This window comes from Tachyglossus aculeatus, chromosome 1 (assembly GCF_015852505.1).
Source record: "Tachyglossus aculeatus isolate mTacAcu1 chromosome 1, mTacAcu1.pri, whole genome shotgun sequence".
Lineage (NCBI taxonomy): Eukaryota > Metazoa > Chordata > Mammalia > Monotremata > Tachyglossidae > Tachyglossus > Tachyglossus aculeatus.
In genome coordinates, this window is record NC_052066.1 from 80,611,850 (window position 1) to 80,631,782 (window position 19,933).

At 40.7% G+C, this 19,933-nt stretch overlaps 1 protein-coding gene and 1 non-coding gene across 2 annotated transcripts in view; one reads left to right on the forward strand and one right to left on the reverse strand.

Moving 5' to 3' along the window:
* Positions 1-19,933, reverse strand: part of LOC119926909 (glypican-5-like) — a 931,977-nt gene that overhangs the window by 666,648 nt on the left and 245,396 nt on the right. The gene's annotated exons all lie outside the window — the stretch shown is intronic.
* LOC119938232 lies at positions 17,113-17,250 on the forward strand. Its single transcript, XR_005454379.1, has one exon. It is a non-coding gene; the product is annotated as a small nucleolar RNA SNORA7 (small nucleolar RNA).

The window sequence follows — 19,933 nt, forward strand, 5'->3', positions numbered from 1 at the left end:
CAGTCATTAATCTATGTTGTAATTAATTCTCCTAATAATAAGTATTATTGTGGTATTTGTTAAGCTCTTACTGTGTGCCAGGCACTGTATTAAGCACTAGAGTGGATTCAAGCAAATCAGGTTGGACACAGTCCTTGTCCCGAAAAACGCGCATAGTCTTAATCCCCATGTTCCAGATGAAGGAACTGAGGCACAGAGAAGTGAAGTAATGTGCCTAAAGTCACACAGCAGACAAGTGGGGGAGCTGGGATTAGAACTCATGACCTATCCACTACACCGCACTGCTTCTCCTTATACAAGTATGTTAGATAATCTTATGGAGCCTGCCTTTTGGATGCTGTCTGTGTCTTCCTCTCTGTGATTCTGCTTTGGCTTGTATGTGTGTGGGACAAAATGTAGAAATCAAGTCATATGTCTTCTAAAAAAAAATGGATCTTGGCTCATTCTGTCTAGTCCCTGGCTCAATTTAGTGGACATAAGTGGGCTCCTGGAACCCAGGTCTTAACTACCGGTGATATTCTTGAGCTGCAAAAGTCCTGCCCACTTATCCACTTATTTGGGCATCAAAACCTAGCAAGGAATATATGGTTAATGGTATTCTTCTAAACTGATCCAGGTTTCTGGTTAATTCTGAATATTCTACATTCACATTTACAGTCATTCTTTCAACAGTAGAAGACTGCAGACTGTAATCTCTTTGTGGGCAGGAACATGTCTACCAATTCTGATACATTATACTCTCCAGATGCTTAGTACAAGGCCCTGCACACAGTAAGCTCTCAATACACACAGCTGATAGAAGCTGTGTCCAAGACAATTTCCAAGTGACAATGTGAATAGCTTGCTTTTTAACCGAAAAAATAGAGGTCTGTGACATTGCATCAGCATACGTAAGTGCTAAGTATTTGTGTCATACAGTAGATATCAGAATGATTCAAATACCATTATAGCTTATTGCAAATACAACTAAACATGATCTGATTGAAAATAGGAAAAAAAAGTGCATTGACAACTTAGTGAAATTATGCTATTTTCTTAGCTTTGCAAGGCTCAATTCTTAATTTTAAAATATAAAATGTAGAAAACTAAGTCAAACAGAGACTAATGGGATAATGGAAGGTTGGACTGAATCAAAGTAAAACAGTGAAAGTATTTCCATAAACCAATTACTGAACTCATCTGATTAGGGGCCCAGTGGACTAAACTTTTAGCTGTTGTTGGAACTCCATGTGCAAGTTCAACAGGAGGGCACAGACAAGTACGTTAAAGAAACTTGACTTTAAAGAAACTGATTACTTTAAAGAAAAGTCTCAACATCCACCCAGAAAGCATACCTCCACAGTGTTATTTCAGTTCAGAAGAGAGAAGTATTTAAAATACATGAAAGGGATCCAGGAAAAACAAATCAAAACTAAACCAAAAGAGTCTTTATCCCTTCATCACTGCATGTATTGAGCTTCTGATTAGGCAATTTAGGGGGGAAGGGTAGAATCACAGGTTATGGGACTATCTCCCTGTTGGCAAGATGACTGTGACACTCACCTTGGTCAGGAATTATGTTTTGGTGTATGCCAATTATCTAATTGATGTTAGTATTTATTGACATTATTCATTTGTATTAATATTGTTGGTATTGCTAATTCATTCACTTAGTACATAGTAAGTGCTCAATAAATACAATTGATGATTCATTCAGTTGCATTTATTGAGCAGTTACTGTGTGCAGAACACTGTACTAAGCACTTAGAAAGTACAATTCAGCAACAGAGACAATCTCTACCCAACAATGGGCTCACAATCTAGAAGGGGGGAGACAGAAAACAACAGGCATCGATAGCATCAATATAAATAAAGATATGTACACATCATTAATAAAATAAATAGAAAAATAAATGCGTATGTATATACACAAGTGCTGTGAGGCAAGGAGGGGGTAGAGCAGAGAGAGGGAGTTGGGGTGATGAGGGGGAGGAGGAGCAGAGGAAAAGGGGGGCTCAATCCTGGAAGTCTTCCTGGAGGAGGTGAGCTTTCATTAGGGCTTTGAAAGGGGGAAGAGAGTTAGTTTGGCAGATGTGTGGAGGGAGGGCGTTCCAAGTCAGAGGTAAGATGTGGGCCAGGGGTCGATGGTGTGACAGGCAAGAATGAGGAACAGCGAGAAGCTAAGCAGGGGCAGAGGAGCGGAGTGTGTGGGCTGGGCTGTAGAAGGAGAAAAGAAAGAGAGGTGAGGTAGGAGGGGATGAGGTGACGGAGAGCTTTGAAGCCAATAGTGAGGAGGCTTTGCTTGATATGAACGTTGATAGGCAACCACTGGAGATTTTTGAGGAGGGGGGTGACATTCCCAGATAAACGGTGTAGAAATGATGTTACTGCTAATAACGTTAAGTGTTTCTGTAGAAACAATGTTATTGCTAATAATGGTACTGTGGACTTTGGGAAACTACAACAGAAGTGAGACACATTGCCTGCTTAAAAGGAGACTAAAGTTAAAAATAAATAAATCATGATACTTGTTAAGTGTTTACTATGTGCCAAGCACTGGTCTACGCACTGGAGCAGATACACGTCGATCAAGTTGGACACAGTCCCTGACCCCTGACCCACACAGGTCTCACAGTCTTAATCCCCATTTTACAGATGAGGTGACTGAGGCCCAGAGAAGTGAAGTGAGTTTCCCAAGGTCACACAACGTACATATGGCAGAGCCAGGATTAGAATCCAGGTCTTTCTGACTCCCACGCCCAAGTTCCATAGCGGCAGATGAAGTGGCACAGCTGCCTCCCTCCATGATCCGTTAAACAATGCTGTGAAAAAGCAGGAGAAAGACATACTAAAATGAAGACACTGAACCCTCAGCTCTACATCTCTTACCCTCCTCACCTTAGAACTAATCACCTGACAGCTTAAATAACACAAACCATCTGCCACAGACCCCCCCAACCACCTCCCAATTATGCTTTTCTTCCTCCACCTGCCTGCCTAACTGTCATTGTCTCTGTGTGAAATACAGGAGTGTTGGGAACTGAGGAGCCATAGGGGCCCAACTGGCTTGCAATGGCTGTGAAAAATTGGAAACTCTGCTCCTCTAGCCATGATAAACTACTGATCTTAATGTATTTCTCATTGACCTTGTCTCATATCGTTCTTCTTGCATTGTTTCACCTTTGCTTATGTGTCTTTTGCCTCTCCCTAACATCCTTGATTCTTAAGCTGTGAACCACTTGGAGTTTGGGTCTAATTTTCACCCATGTATTCCACCCTCTACCATACCATCCCTGCACTCAGTACAGTGGTTTGCAGTTAGGAGGTGCTAAATAAATGCTATTACTACCACTGCCCCTGAAATCCTGCAGATTCTTTTGAGTCCATGTAGGTCTTTATTGTGAACAAAGCCAGTGACACTGACCTTTATATCTCTGTTCAGAGGCCTATGGATGTGATCCATTCTGCCATCCTTAACTCCGTGGTTTAATAAAATTAAGATACTCAAGTTCTGAGAGACATAGAACTCCCTTGAATAGACTAGAACAACTAACCTAGTTTGGGTCAGCTCCATTGCAGTACTCTGGCACAATAGCTATGTCTAATGATGTGTATATAATCTATAATTCTATTTATTTGTATTAATGCTATTGATTCCAGTTTACTTCTTTTGATGTCTGCCTCCCCTCTTCTAGACTGTGAGCCCATTGTTAGGTAGGGATGGTCTCTGTTACTGAATTGTACTGAATGTTGCTGTATTGTTACTGAATTTCCAAGCACTTAGCACAGTGCATTGCACACAATAAGCACTCAATAAATATGATTGAAGGAATGAATATAGACTCACCTCCACGTTTCACATTAGTTGTCTCTTCCCATTATCCTTTCAAGACTCCTCTTTCTACCCCTCAGAGTGCTCTGATAAGAAGGCCCTCATTTTAAGAAATTCACTTTATTTTTAAAGTGAAAAGAGCAGCTACTTCTGGGTTTGTGAGTCAATGGAGCCCCAGTCTGCATCTGCAGGTAAGCATAGAAAAACTAGCCAAAGGAGGTGCTTATCCATGGATTCTTGTATAATAAGCCCAAGCATTTTAGCATCTGGGGATCACTCCACCTGATCACAGGGGTTAACAAAGGCTCTAGATGCAAAACCCTCTCCTCTCTTGGGAAACCCACCTCTCTGTGAGCAAGTTATCTGGATACTTTTGGGAGCAAAATCTCCTTTATCTTCTCATGTGATCCTCAGTGACCTTCACAAAGAGTACATTTTACATGTACCCATCTTTTGGGAATTACCCATAACTACAGGTTCAGTCAAGTACATTAAAGGCCAGGAAGCTGATGAAAGATGGTAGTTTTGAATAAATATGGGTCAATCAGGAAGCACACTGGAGGATCCAATTCACAATCAATAAACTGTGCCCGCATGACCTGAACTTGACAGTTTTCAGCTGTCCATTTAGCTTGTAACGAGAAGGGCAATGAGTTGGAAATGACTGCATCCATTTGACTGTTATGAAGTATGTGGATTGGATTTATTTCACCCCACATTGGTTTTGCCCTATCCAGAAACAAATACTAACTTCACTCTCCTTTGATTGGTGCTTAATCCACAACATTTTCTTGACTGTGCTTTAAATGGTTAAATTGTTTATTTGTATGTGGGTATGTGTGTTTGTGTGTACACTTCACAGGCAGATCTCTTTATATATTGTAATTCCCAAATCACCTTTTTCAAACTTCTCTTTATTTTGTAAGAAGCAATAGTTACCCGGAATAAACAACACATATATCCCAAACCCAATTTTCAGGGTGTTTTTTGTTTGTTTTATTCCAAAGTTAGGCTGCATAGTATTGGTGAAATGCACCTGGATCTAGATAGCCACTCAGTAATAATAATTGTGGTATTAGTTAAGCATTTGCTAGGTGCTAAGCACTATTCTACACACTGGGGTAGATACAAGGTAATCAGGTTGGACACAAAGTCCTACATGGGTCTCACAATCTTAATCCCCATTTTACAGATGAGGTAACTGAGACACGGAGATATGAAGTGACTTGTCCAAGATCAGACAGCAGACAAGTGGAAGAACAGGATTAAAACACAAGTCCTTCTTACTCCCAGGACTGTGCTCTATCCACTACGCCATGCTGCTTCACTTTCCTCGGTGTCCCAGTTCACAGCTCATCTTTAAGACTAGACCTTATAGTTGTCGAAGCCTAGAACTGAAAGGGAGTTCAAGGACTCTCTAAACTAGCGCCCACTTCCAAGAAGGACTGCATCTCAAATCCTGCCATCTAAGTGATTCCCCAGAGATGCAAATGGAATCAAGGGAAAGCTGTTTTCCATGATGCATGTATTGCATTTTCAAAATAAGCAGGTTTCCATAACAGTTTTAAGACCCATGCTTCCATTCTGCACCAAAATTTATTTCCAACAAATTAAACTGTATCCTACTAGAATGATTTCTCCACTTGACTACTCATTACTTAGCTTCTGTCCACATGACTCAAGTTTTAATTATTATGAAAACTTATCCCTGAAGACAGATAAGGAAATGAATGAGATCTCCAGAAACAGTAGCTTTTGTGCTTGTCTTTTCCAGGATTTATAGAATAGTTAGCCAGACTACTCACTGATAGAAATCAAGGTCCAGAAATTTTGAGTAGATTCAATTATTAATTCTCTTGAATTGACATTCTAAACAATGAAAAACAACAACATACCACATAAAACAATGATGATATATTCCAAAAAAAAAAAAAAGTTGAGAAAAGGAACTCTTTAACACCAAATAATAAACTTGACCTGATGAAAGATGTCTCAGAGCAAAACTCACCAAAGAGTTATGTAGAGTAGGATTAAGATCCTTTACAACACTGTGGGAAGTCTTCAGTCCATTATGCTTGTATCCTAGAGATATTTTTTTTTCCTTCATTTATTCAAAATTGATAGATAAAATGTTTTTCAGTGGCTTAGATAGTGATGTCTTTTGTGGTAATTACATTTCCTTGCTTGAGGCATTTTGTGTTAACATATTTGATGAATTCAAAAGCTAGGTAGATAGTGCCTATTATCCTTGATCTCAGCCTATAACATATCTAAGACTCAGAAAATACATTCATCAGTGAAGGATGGAAAAATCAGTATTGACGAAAGGAAGGTCCTTTAATTTGATTGGTAATTAATAGAAAGAAACAGGGGGTGCAGATGGTCTTGAGAGAAGATGTCAAACTCCTTTCCCTATCTGTAATTTATTTTTATTGTCTGTCTTGAGCACCCGATAATAAACTCCATCTTCAAGACAGGAATCATGTCTACCTTTTCTGTTGTAATATGCTCTCCCAAGTGTTCCGCACACAGAACATGCTCAATAAATACCATTGATCGATTAATTTTTGCCAGGAGGACTTCCCTGACTACAGATCAATACATTTTATATTCCAGATGACTTTCTTCTATCAAACTCAACTCATTAAAAGGATTGCTTTATGGGGTGTTTTCCTCTAGCTTCCTTTGATTATGGGGAATTATCATGTTCACCCAGGAAGGATATGACTGGCCAAGACATTGGTTAATCTGCCTGTTGAGACTTCTTTTGATTTGTTCCCTCAGATAGGATCTGATTGAAGGGTGTGGACAGAAACTGAGAGCAGTAGCACCAATACTGTATCTTTGGAGATACAATCTGTCCCATGAGGTTTTTATTTGGAAAAGTATAGAGTGTGCAGTCCAACTTGACTTGAGCAGGGAATGTGGGCTTCCCTAACACTGTTTGAATTCAAACGTGCTCCTGGGGTGGTGGTGAGGAGGAGGTGGTTGCAGTGGCTGAAATGCCACAGCATCCTTCATCCAGACACTAGGCTAATAATCAATCCATCATATTTATTGAGCACTTACTGTGTGCAGAGCGGTGCAGTAAGCACTTAGGAAAGTAGAGTACAACAGTAATAGCAGACACTTTCTTTGCTCATAATGAGTTAACAGTCCAGAGGAAATAAAGAATAGTTAAAAGCATCCCACATGTAATACAGCCATCCCTTTATAAACAGTCCCTTCTTGGAGACTTCAGAACTGAGAACCAGTGAAAGGGAAATTCTATTTATTTTATTAATGATGTGCATATAGCTTTAATTCTATTTGTCCTGACGATTCTGACACCTGTCTACTTGTTTTGTTTCATTGTCCGTCTCCCCCTTCTAGACTGTGAGCCCACTGTTGGGTAGGGACCGAATCTATATGTTGTCGACTTGTACTTTCCAAGCACTTAGTACAGTGCTCTGCACACAGTAAGTGCTCAATAAATATGACTGAATGAATGAATAAATGAATGACTCCAGCTGGTGTATGCAGCATGTGCACACTTTCTTTTCAGGACTGTCAGGGTCAGTTTAGGACAATACTGCAAATACCAAATGCTATTAATTTTGCCATTCTTTAATTTAGCAGATAGTCCATAGGAAAATCCCTCAATTCCTAATTTCTAGTTGTATCTGTTACAGCAATTTCTTGCTTAATACTGTAGTTACGTTCCTGAAAAATGTAGCTTCAAGAAAAACAATGTTAGACAAGTGCAATTTCTCCTTAAAAATTCATTTAAACTGGCGGGGTTAAGTTTCAGGTCATTTTATTTTCTGACAAGACCTATACATATTCAGGATAAGTTCCCTTTACATCTGACCTAAGGGGTTCATCGGTCAGAAGGGAAGCTGACATCAAGCCCGTCCCCCTGACTGCCCACACCACTGGGATACCAACTGACCCCTGATCCAGCCGGTGAAGGACTCAAACAGTGGCGTTCTCAACTTTTAGAAGACTGGGAATGCCGCTGTCACTTCCATGGCCCTGACTTCTGTGACTTTTGGTCTGGGCTTTGAGGAGCCTGAAACCCAGTCACTTCTACTGTATTTATAGTTGTTCTTTCCTTTTATATTTTCATGTCAGCTTTCCTTATGTGGCTACTGCCCCTTCAATCTCACCCAACCCCTTGCAAACATGCTTTCAGACTATGAGTCGGGAAAGTTGTGTGGCTTAGTGGCTTGAGCCCAGGCCTGGGAGTCTCAAGGACACGGGTTCCAATTCTGCCTCCACCCCTTGTCTGCTGTGTGACCTTGGGCAAGTCGTTTCACTTCCCTGTGCCTCAGTTCCTTCATCTGTAAAACTGGGATTAAGACTGTGGGACAAGAACTGTGTCCAACCCAATTACCTTGTATCTACCCCAGCACTTAGTACAGTGCCTGTCATAGAGTAAGAACTTAAATGCCACAATTATTGTTATGATTATTATTATTATTGAAGGCAAGGGTCCACTCTCATATTTCATCTATGAATTTCATTCCCAGAGTTTAGTACAGTGCTCTGCTAATTATAATGTTGTTTTAAATGACATCTGTTGAGCTCTTAACATGTGCCAGGCACTGTACTAAGTGCTGGGATAGATAGAAGTTAATCAGGTTAGACACAGTACCTTTCCCACATAGGGTTCACAGTCTTAATCCCCATTTTACAGATTAGGTAACTGAGGCCCAGAGAATTGAAGTGACTTGTCCAAGATCACATAGCAGACAAGCCACAGAGCTAGGATTAGAACTCAGATCCTTCTCACTCCCAGCCCCATGCTCTATTCACCAGGCCATGCTGCTTCTCAACAACTGAGTAATACTATTACTAATAATAATTCTGGTATTTGTTAAGTGTTTACTTTATGCCAACCATTGTACTTAGCGCTGAGGTAGATACAAATTGATTGGGTTAGACAGTCCCTGTCTCATCTGGGACTCACAGTCCAAGCTGGAGGGAAAAGGGGTATTGAGTCCCCATTTTACAGGTGAGGAAACTGAGGCACAGAGAAGCTAAATTACTTACACAAGGTCTCAGAGCAGGAAAGTGGCAGACATGGGGCTAGAACCCAGGTCCTCTGACACTCAGGCCCACGCTCTTTCCACTTGGCCACACTGCTTCTCGAAGCAGCTTGGCTTAGTGGAAAGAGCCCGGGCTTGGGAGTCAGAGGTCATGGGTTCTAATCCTGGCTCCACCACTTTTCAGCTGTATGACTTTGGGCAAGTCACTTAACCTCTCTGTGCCTCAGTTATCTTATCTGTAAAATGAGGATTAAGACTGTGAGCCCCATGTGGGACAACCTGATGACCTTGTATCTACCTCAGCCCTTAGAACAGTGCCTGGCAGATAATAAGCCCTAAACAAAAACATAATTATCATTATTATCATTATTGTTATTGCTACTACTAACATTAGAAATAATGGCTGTTTCCTCTCCCCCTCCTCCCCCTCTCCACCGCCCCCTGCCTTCCCTCCTTCCCCTCCCCACAGCACCTGTATATATGTATATATGTTTGTATGTATTTATTACTCTATGTATTTATTTTACTTGTACATATTTATTCTATTTATTTTATTCTGTTAATATGTATTGTTTTGTTCTCTGTCTCCCCCATCTAAACTGTGAGCCCACTGTTGGGTAGGGACTGTCTCTATGTGTTGCCAACTTGTACTTCCCAAGCACTTAGTACAGTGCTCTGCACACAGTAAGCGCTCAATAAATACGATTGAATGAATGAATGGTGTTCCTTGTTTTATTACTGTTTCTGCTACTGCTAGGCAGAGTACTATCATTTGCCAGGCTTGTTTTTACGTCTAAGTCACATCACTGGGTCATGCAAACACAAAAAGTGAGAAATTCTCAGGGAATACTTATGCTGTGCTGGCATGATGTAAACGACAAAAGCTGTTACACTTAAGTGAGGTCTTGTTATGCTTATTTAACAGGTGCTTTATAGCAGAACATTGCACAGATTTAAGCAAGTATGTTTTCTAGCATATAGGTGATAATAACTAGGCAACCTTGGCAAACCACTGGCCTTAAGGCATTCAATCACCTTGCCCACTCCTACTTCACCTCGCTACTCTCTTACTAGAGTCCAGCCCACACACTTTGCTCCTCTAATGCTAACCTTCTCACTGTACCTCTATCTTGTCTATTTCACCTCCAGCCTCTTATCAACATCCTGACTCTGGCCTGGACACCCTCCCTCCTCATCCTGTATAGACAATTACTTCCCTGCCTTTTAAAGACTTATTGAAGGCACATCTACTCCAAGACCCCTTCCCTAAGCTCCCTTTCCCTCTTCTCCCACTCCATTATGTGTCACTTGACCTGCTGTCTTTAGTCATCATCATCATCATCAATCGTATTTATTCATTCCCCATCCCAGCCTCCAGCTCTTATGTACATATCTGTAATTTACATATTCGCATTAGGTCTGTCATCCCTTTAGATGGTAAGCTTGTTGTGGGCAGGGAATGTAATCGTTTCTTGTTATATTGTACTCTCCCAAGCGCTTAGCACAGAGATCTGCATACAGTAAGAGTTCAATAAATACAATTGAATGAATGAACTGTGGTGTTGGTTATGGTGGTGGTGATGATGAACTAAGTAACTAATTAACCTCTATTTTGTAATTAATCCAGAATACTGTCGTTATTGTGTAGGGATTACCTCTATTTGTTGCCGAATTGTACTTTCCAAGTGCTTAGTACAGTGCTCGGTACATAGAAAGCTCTCAATAAATATGACTGACTGAATGAATAAATATTTCTAAAGTAGAATATGATTTTACTATCCCAAGGGTGTCTAAGTACTTATTACAATTAATCCTTTTCAGTCTTTTATTTCCTCTCCAGATATTTCATACTACTTTCCTTACCCGGTAAATGTCCAACTTCTATTGCCAATACTGGAGGAGGGTAATAATAAATCTAGGAGAAATTAAATTCCAATAGTGGTTACTGACAGTGGTAGACACAAGGGTGTAAATGAAGATCACTGACTACATACCTCAGTGTTAAAGGCAACAGACTGAACTCTGCTCAATTTCTGCCTTCTCAAAAAAAGGATGTCAACATACGTGCTGCAACTTGACTATTGATTGCACCATATAAATAAAAGGAAAGTATAAAATTTTCTAGGAAGATGTTTCTAAATTTCAAGACACTTTGCAACATTTTTTTAAAAAATTACAAAAAAGACCCCCAAAATACATTCCCTTATGAGTATTTTCAACTCCAAAAGCAGCACATAAATACATTTGTAATTTCAATTTTTTCTTTACCATTTATAATTATCTGAAAATAGAGATAACCTACTTATTATCTCTTCACTGTCAGTTTTTTATGTAATTGTCATTTATAGTGTCAACCTACTAATATGGATCTGTATTAAACTTTGATGTTGTCCAATCTATTTAATGGATTATGGGTTTTTTTTCTATCATAGATATCAATCACTGCACTTTTATGTTTTGAGAAGCTCAGTGCCTTTTCCAATCCAATAGCAATGCAGCAATTGCAATGGAATGCTTGAAATAAGATTATGATTAATTAATTTCCACTGAAATAAAAGGAGCTCCTGCAGGAGAACTAAATTTTGGATTACTACACTTCTTCTTGCCCAATACCATGGGATTCAAGAATACTCAATGCATGTGTACAGAATAGACAAACCCTACTGAGAAGTGGCATGGGTCACTGGATAGAGGATTGTACAGTGCTCTGCACACAGTAAGCGCTCAATAAATACGATTGAATGAATGAATGCCTGGGAATCAGAAGAATCTGGGTTTTAATCCTGGCTCTGGAACATGTCTGCTGGATGACCTTGGGCAAGTCACTTCACTTCTCTGGACCTCAGCTACCTCATCTAGAAAACGGGGGTTAAGACTGTGAGCCCTAAGTGGGTTGGGGACTGTGTCCACACCAGTTACCTTGTACCTACCTCAGTGCTTAGTACAGTGTCTGGCGCATAGTAAGCATTTAACAAATATTACAATCATTTTTATTATCATTGCTGTCCTGTGAATCACAGGCCCCTCCAAGGGGTGCCGCTCAATCATAGAGCTCCAAGATTCATGGAAGCCTTGGGGGATAGGAAGTGGGGACACACTTCAGGTCCTGGACCATCACTAGTTTGCTTATTACCATGGTAACCAAGAATTTACTATATTAGCCCAAGATTTTAGCCCAAAGTCTTATTCTTATGTCTGCACAGCTGCCAAAAATTACAAACAGAACCTATTGGAGTTTTACTACTAGTACTGTTAACTACTAATAATAATGATGGCATTTGTTAAGCACTTACTGTGTGCCAAGCACTGTTCCAAGCTCTGGGTAGATACAAGCTAATCAGATTGGACACAGTCCCTGTACCACTTGGGGCTCCCCATCTTAATACCCATTTTACAGATGAGGTAATTGAGGCACAGAGAAGTTAAGTGACTTGCCCAAGGTCCCACAGGAGACAACTTTTGCATTTTCTAACATGTGCTCCACAAACGTTGTTGATGTTGATAATCAACTTTAAATTCTTAGGTCTATGACCCTCTGTGGGTGATTTGAGAATGTCTAAAGTAAGCTTGACATTTTCCATGGTTCTTCCACCTTTCAACCTAATTGAGCAGTTTTTACAAAACACTATATGAATTGGAAGCAAAAAAAAATCCAGTATTGGGGACCCAAATATAACAAACACGACTTTTTTTATTCAACATCCCAAAAGACATACCTAAAAGCAGGGATAGGTGAAAAACAACAACATTATGTTATTTGTTAAGTGCTTGCTAATTGCCAGGCACTGTACTAAGTACTGGGGTGGATACAATCAGATCAGGTTTGACAAAGTCCCTGCCCAGCATGGGGCTCACAGTTTCAATCCTTGTTTTACAGATTAGACAACTGAAAAACAGAGAAGTGAAGTGACTTTCCCAAGATCACACAGCAGATCAGTGGTGGAGCCAGGATTAGAACCCATGACCTTCTGTCTCCCAGGCCTATGCTCTATCCACTACATCATGCTGCATTGCAGTGGAGGACTGGGACTGGGATGATTTAATCACCAGCAGCCAAAAAAGAAAATAGTACACTATTGCTAGGATAGAAAATGAGTATCAGTGTTACAAATTTTGAATGCTCCGTCAAAATTTAGTGGTGATTCAGCTTTGAAAGGTGTAAATATTAATTTTGCCTAAGGGATGCTTTGGGATTTGCCCCACCCCCAACCCCACAGCACTTATGTACACATCTTTAATTTATATAAACTATTTATTTATATTAATGTTTGTCTCCCCCTCTAGAATGTAAGTTCATTATGGGCAGGGAAAGTGTCTGCTAATTATGTTGTTTTATACTCTCCCAAGGACTTAGTACAGTGCTCTACACATAGTAAGTGCTCAATAAATCAATCAATCATATTTATTGAACACTTACTGTGTGCAGAGCACTGTACTAAGTGCTTGGGAAGTACAAGTTGGCAACATATAGAGACAGTCCCTACCCAACAGTGGGCTCACAGTCTGGAAGATTCATTGATTTTATGTATATGTATAATATATATACATATTTATTTACTATTATGTAAAGTCCCCTATCTGTCATGCCTATGTCTTGACACAGAAGCATTAACGTTCCTTACTTTAGCTCTCACACCATTTCTGCTGTCATTTCTAGATCCATTTCCAATTGCCACTTCAAGTGTTACCCCCAAATCCTAGGCCTCATAACATTCTTCTTCATTTGTCTCACCTCTGCCATAGTGGCAAGCTTCAGGCCTAGGTAGTTTTCATTGCACTCCACACACCAGGCCAAAATCCAGTCACAGGGGTGGTGAGGATTCCACCACGAACCCTGTTCCATCATGAAACCTGATATGCACTCTCAAGACTGTAAGCTCATTATGGACAGGGACCACTAATTCTGTTATACGGTACTCTTCCAAGTGCTTAGCACATTATTTTGCAAACAGAAAGCACTCAATAATTTTTTAAATGGCATTTATTAAGCACTTACTATGTGCAAAGCACTGTTCTAAGCACTGCGGAGGTTACAAGTTGATCAGGTTGTCCCACGGGGTGCTCGCACTCTTTATCCCCATTTTACAGATGAGGTAACTGAGGCACAGAGAAGTTAAGTGACTTGCCCAAAGTCACACAGCTGACAATTGGCGGAGCTGGGATTTGAACCCATGACCTCTGACTCCAAAGCCCGGACTCTTTCCACTGAGCATTTCAATAAATGTCATCGATTGATTGATTGATTGATGCATGCTACCTGTGATCCTATTCAGAGTTGGTTAGCTTGGAAAGAAAATTGTTCACTGACGTTTGCACTAAGCCATCTTGCCTCTTGTGCCCTGTCTGTGCTGGATAAATTAAGCACTTCCTAAGGCACATTGTGTAGTTAATTTGCTTTTTAAATGTTTTCATCACCAACAGCATTATTAAGTGTCTTCTGCATCCAGAGCACACTTCTAGGGAAAGTATAAAGATGTAATCACTAAAGGAAATCGAACAATAGTACCACAAGCTGGAATTTATTAAACTTTTCTTTAGAAGTCAAAGTGTTTTCACACATTAACTCATGGATCCTCATCATGCTTCTATGTGATAGAAGGACAGGTAATTGGATTTTGTAAGGCGTGAAAGAGGTTTCCAATAGTGTTTGTGATAGAGCTGGGCTCTCTCTCCCATTTAGCACCCCCAATGTTTTGTTTTTATAACAGTCTAACATCTCCATCTGATGCCTTGTTATTGCTAACATAAACTCGATGCTCACTAATTCTAACCGAAACCGATAGGTCTTCATGATGTGAGATTTAAAATAAGTAATGTTGTTAGCTAAATTCTGAATGGCTTAAACTGGAAATCATTTTTTAAAGTGCATTTTTATTAGCTCAAGATTCTTCTCTTTGTAGGCATGTAATCCATAATAAAAGCCTGGTAAAGTTCTTCCCCCACCATCATGGAATGAAATTTTCAGAGAGCGTTTTTCATCATTGTGAACTGAAATTGGTTCTTCAGTCCCAAATTCTATTAAAAATAACATTATTGAAGTCAGTGTTAAAACAGTTATGTAGCAGGCTAAGCTCTCAGTATTGCTCTTTTCAAGCTGAAAGCTTTAATCTTTTCATACAGAAAACCAGGATATATTTGAGGGCATGCAGAAAGGCAGAAATATAATTTTATTTTTGACTTTTGAAACATGATTTCTTCTAAAACTCTATAAAGAGAAAATTTATGTATTAATTGGAGAAGATAAACTGTAGTTTAAAGCATAAGTAGCTGCATAGTCTTACTACATTATCTCACTTTGGGCAGCACAAAAAAGAAGATAAGGAAGATAGCATATACCATTCAGGAACACTGATTCATTACATTACCAGAAAGGCAATATTTCACATCTATTAGACACATGACCATTGCAGAAGTGTTTTGCTTTATCATTCTTATCCTCGACAGGGGTATCTAGATTGGCAATGTGGCTTCTGTCTATAAAAACTTTGTATTTAATTAGCTACAAGTCCTGCTGTTCAGCCAGTGGAGAGAGAACTTTTCTGGGAATTGGGATTCCAGCAAGCTAACCAATAATACTAATAATAGTATTTATTAAGCACTTATTATGTGCCAGGCACTGTACTAAGCACTGGGGCAGATACATGCAACCCATAAGCTAGCTCTAGTACTTATGTGCTTACTTATTCAAACTCATCCTCAGCACTCCTGTACGTATGTTTGTTCAATTGTACATTCAATGATTCATTTTGACTACTCCTGTGAATTATTTTGTGCCTGTCTCCCCCACAAGCTCTCTTTGGATGAGAAACGTGGGTCACTTCTTTATTCTGTACATCCCAAGTGCCTAGCATAATGCCCTGCACCAGGTGGACACTTCATAGGAATAATAACAATAATAATAATGATAATTGTGGTATCAATTCATTTAATCATATTTATTGAGCGCTTACTCTGTGCAGAGCACTGTACTAAGCACTTGGGAAGTACAAGTTGGCAACGTATAGAGACGGTCCCTACCCAACAGTGGGCTCACAGTATCTATTAAGCTCTTACTATGTGCCAGGCATTACCTTAAGCAATGGGATATATACAAGTTAATAGGGGCAGACACAATCCCTGTCCCGCAGAGGGCTTGAAGTCTTCACCCCCATTTTACAGATGAGGTAACTGAGGCACAGAAAAGTTAAATTGCCTCTTCTTGACTCTCCCTCCCGTAGTTGGGACTGGTAGAGAACTGGAAACTCCCCAGCTGTGACCCTGAGAGGGGTTCAACTCCATTTTACAGATGAGGTAACTGAGGCACAGAAAAGTTAAGTGACTTGCCCAAGGTCACACAGCAGACAGGTGGAGGGGCTGGATTAAAACCCATGTCCTCTGACTCCCTGGTCTATGCTGTTCACATTAGGCTGTGCTGCTTCACTACTACTAGTTCACTTAACTTCTCTGTGCCTCAGTGACCTCATCTGTAAAATGGGGATGAAGACTGTGAGCCCCCCGTGGGACAACCTGTTCACCCTGTTACCTCCCCAGCTTTTAGAACAGTGCTTTGCACATAGTAAGCGCTTCATAAATGCCATCATCATTATTATTATTATTACTACTACAATTACTACTACTCAGTGAGAAGAGCACGGGCTTTGGAGTCAGAGGTCATGGGTTCAAATCCCAGCTCCACCATTTGTCAGCTGTGTGACCTTGGGCAAATCACTTAACTTCTCTGTGCCTCAGTTACCTCATCTATAAAATGGGATTAAGACTGTGAGCCCCATGGGGGACAACCTGATCACCCTGTAACCTCTCCAGTGCTTAGAACAGTGCTTTGCACATAGTAAGCGCTTAACAAATGCCATCATTATTATTATTATTACTACTACTACTACTACTACTACTACTACTACTACTACTACTCCTACAACACCTGGAGTCTAGTCCCGGTTCTGTCTGTTGAAGCTACACATTTAGTTCACTCAAAGCGCTTAGTACAGTGCTCTGCACACAGTAAGCGCTCAATAAATACGATTGATTGATTCAATCATATTTATTAAGTGCTTACTGTGCACAGAGCACTGTACTAAGCACTTGGGAAGTACAAGTCGGCAACATATAGAGACGGTCCCTACACAACAGCGGGCTCACAGTCTAGAAGGGGAAAGGTTTATGACTGAGGAATCACCTAGGGCATCTGGGAAGGACAGGCTGGGCAGGAATTTAATAAAATACCTGCTTAACTTCTCTGTGACTCAGTTACCTCATCTGTAAAATGGAGTTGAACCCCTCTCAGGGTCACAGCTGGGGAGTTTCCAGTACTCTACCAGTCCCAACTATGGGAGGGAGAGTCAAGCAGAGGCATACCCATTCCATTTCTAGCTTGGGCAGTGGCTAGTGAGTGGAAAGCAATCTGCTACAAATCAAAGCTCTCCTGTGCTGGGCATCAGCAGTGTGGGAGACAGTCAAGGGTGGAGACTCAAGTTTATCATCATCATCATCATCAATCGCATTTATTGAGCGCTTACTATGTGCAGAGCACTGTACTAAGCACTTGGGAAGTACAAATTGGCAACATATAGAGACAGTCCCTACCCAACAGTGGGCTCACAGTCTAAAAGGGGGAGACAGAGATCAAAACCAAACATACTAACAAAATAAAATCAATAGGATAGTTATGTTTACTGCGTGGAAGGAGGCAATGGTAAACTACTTCCTCATTTTTACCAAAAAAACTCTACTGGATACACTACCAGAACGATTGCAAATGGAGGTGGGGCGTTCTGGGAGAGATGTGTCCGTGATGTCACTATGGGTTGGACATGACTCAACAGCATAAGACAACAACAAAATGGGGATGAAGACTGTGAGCCCCATGTGGGAAAACATGATTACTTTGCATCTACTCCAGTGCATATAGCACAAGCACTTAACAAATACTACTATTATTATTACTATTATTATTATTATTATTATTATTATTATTATTATTATCCTGGAGTTATGGGCATAGCATCGGCATTATGCCCATAGACTGTAAGCTCAGTGTGAGCATGGAATGTGTCTGTTATATTACTATATTTATGGTACTCTCCCAAGCACTCCCAGTAAGTGCTTAATAAATATGACTGATTGATTGATTGAATATCTTGGGCCTTAAATGGATCCTGCATGTACAAAAATAAAAAATAAAATAAACTTCTCCCTGCATATCACAAGGTGCTGTAGACTCCGCCCACCGACTGGCCATTACACTCTGTGCCCCCGAGGGAACCCAGCTGGCATGATGAGAGACTGTGAGTGCCTCAGCATAAGCCATAAGACTGTGATCAATTCCTAAGGGAAGGTTCTGTGGCTTGTCCAGCATTCCAGATGCAACACTCCATTATGGTAGCTACACTTTGAAATTATTAGTTTTTCACTTTATAATGTTGAAATAAATCTATATTGTGAAATGAATTTTTCATGCATTGCACTGCTACCTGTGATTCTGCTACAAACGATGAAATTTGAAGCGAGTTTTCAAGCCATACATCAGTTACCCTTCCTCCTTTCTCTCTCAGTTCTTCCCTCCATCATGTGCACATGAACTTCTTCTTCTCATGTTCATTCCCTTTTAACATGAGAATTTGTCATATTTCAGCATATATTACACTCGTTGGCTCACATTGGTTAGGTAATGGGATTAGTTAAGTATTTACTATGTGTGAGACACTGAACTAAGCACTGGGATAGACTCAAGATAACCAGGTTGGACAGAGTCCCTGTCCCACATGGGGCACACAGTCTAAGGTGAAGGGAGAACAAGTAGAGAATCTTTGCTTTGCAGATGATGTACTGAGGCACAGAGAAGTTAAGTGAGTTGACCAAGGTCACACAGCAGTCAGGTAATAGACCGTGAATCAAAAACCTGGTCCTCTGACTCCCAGCCCATGCTCTCTCTACTAGGCCATGCTGTCTGAAGTAATCTTAATCACACAATCTCCAAATTTCCATCCAGAGACATCCATTCATTCTCTAAAATATTTGATACTGTGAGCCCGTTGGTGGGTAGGGACCGTCTCTATATGTTTCCGATTTGTACTTCCCAAGCACTTAGTACAGTGCTCTGCACACAGTAAGCGCTCAATAAATACGATAGAATGAATGAATGAATGAATGATACTCAAATCTGTATCTCCTCCCTTGTTCTCTCTCCCTCCCTCCAGGCTCACATCTCCTCCTGCCTTCAAGATATCTCTACTTGAATGTCCTCTCATCACCTAAAACTTAACACGTCTAAGACTGAGCTCCTTATCTTCCCTCTAAAACCCTGTCCTCTCCCTGACAACCCCATCACTGTGGACGACACTACCACCCTTCCCATCTCACAAGCCCACAACTTTAGTTTCATCCTTGACTCTGCTCTCCCATTCACCCCACACATCCAATCCATCACCAAAACCTGCTGGCCTCACCTTCACAACATCATCAAGTTCCACCCTTTCATCTCCATCCTAACTGCTACCACGTTAGTACCATCACTCTTCCCATCCCTACTGGATTACTGCATCAGACTCCTTTCTGACCGCCCAACCTCCTGTCTCTCCCCACTGCAGTCTACACTTCACTCGGCTGCCTGGATTATCTTTCTACAGGAATGTGCTGGGCATGTCACCACACTCTTCAAAAATCTCCAGTGGTTGCCGATCAACCTCTGTATCAAGCAAATACTCCTCACTCTCGGCTTCAAAGCTCTCCAACACCTTGCCCCCTCCTACCTCACCTCCCTTCTCTCCTTCTATATCCCAACCAGCACACTCTGCTCCTCTGGTTCTATCTTCTCACTGTTCTAGCCTTTTCCGCTGTCGACCCCTGGCCCACTTCCTATCTCTAGCCTGGAATGCCCTCCCTCCTCAAATCTGCCGATCACACTTCCCCCCTTCAAAGCCCTACTGAAACCTCACCAAGAGGCCTTCCCAGACAAAGCCTCCCTTTTCCTCAGCTTCCGCTCCCCTCTCCATTGCCCCAAATTGCTCCCTTGTTCTATGCTCCTCCCCACTCAACAGCACTTATGTTTTTATGTACACATGTAAAATTATATTTATTTGTATTAATTCCTGTTTAC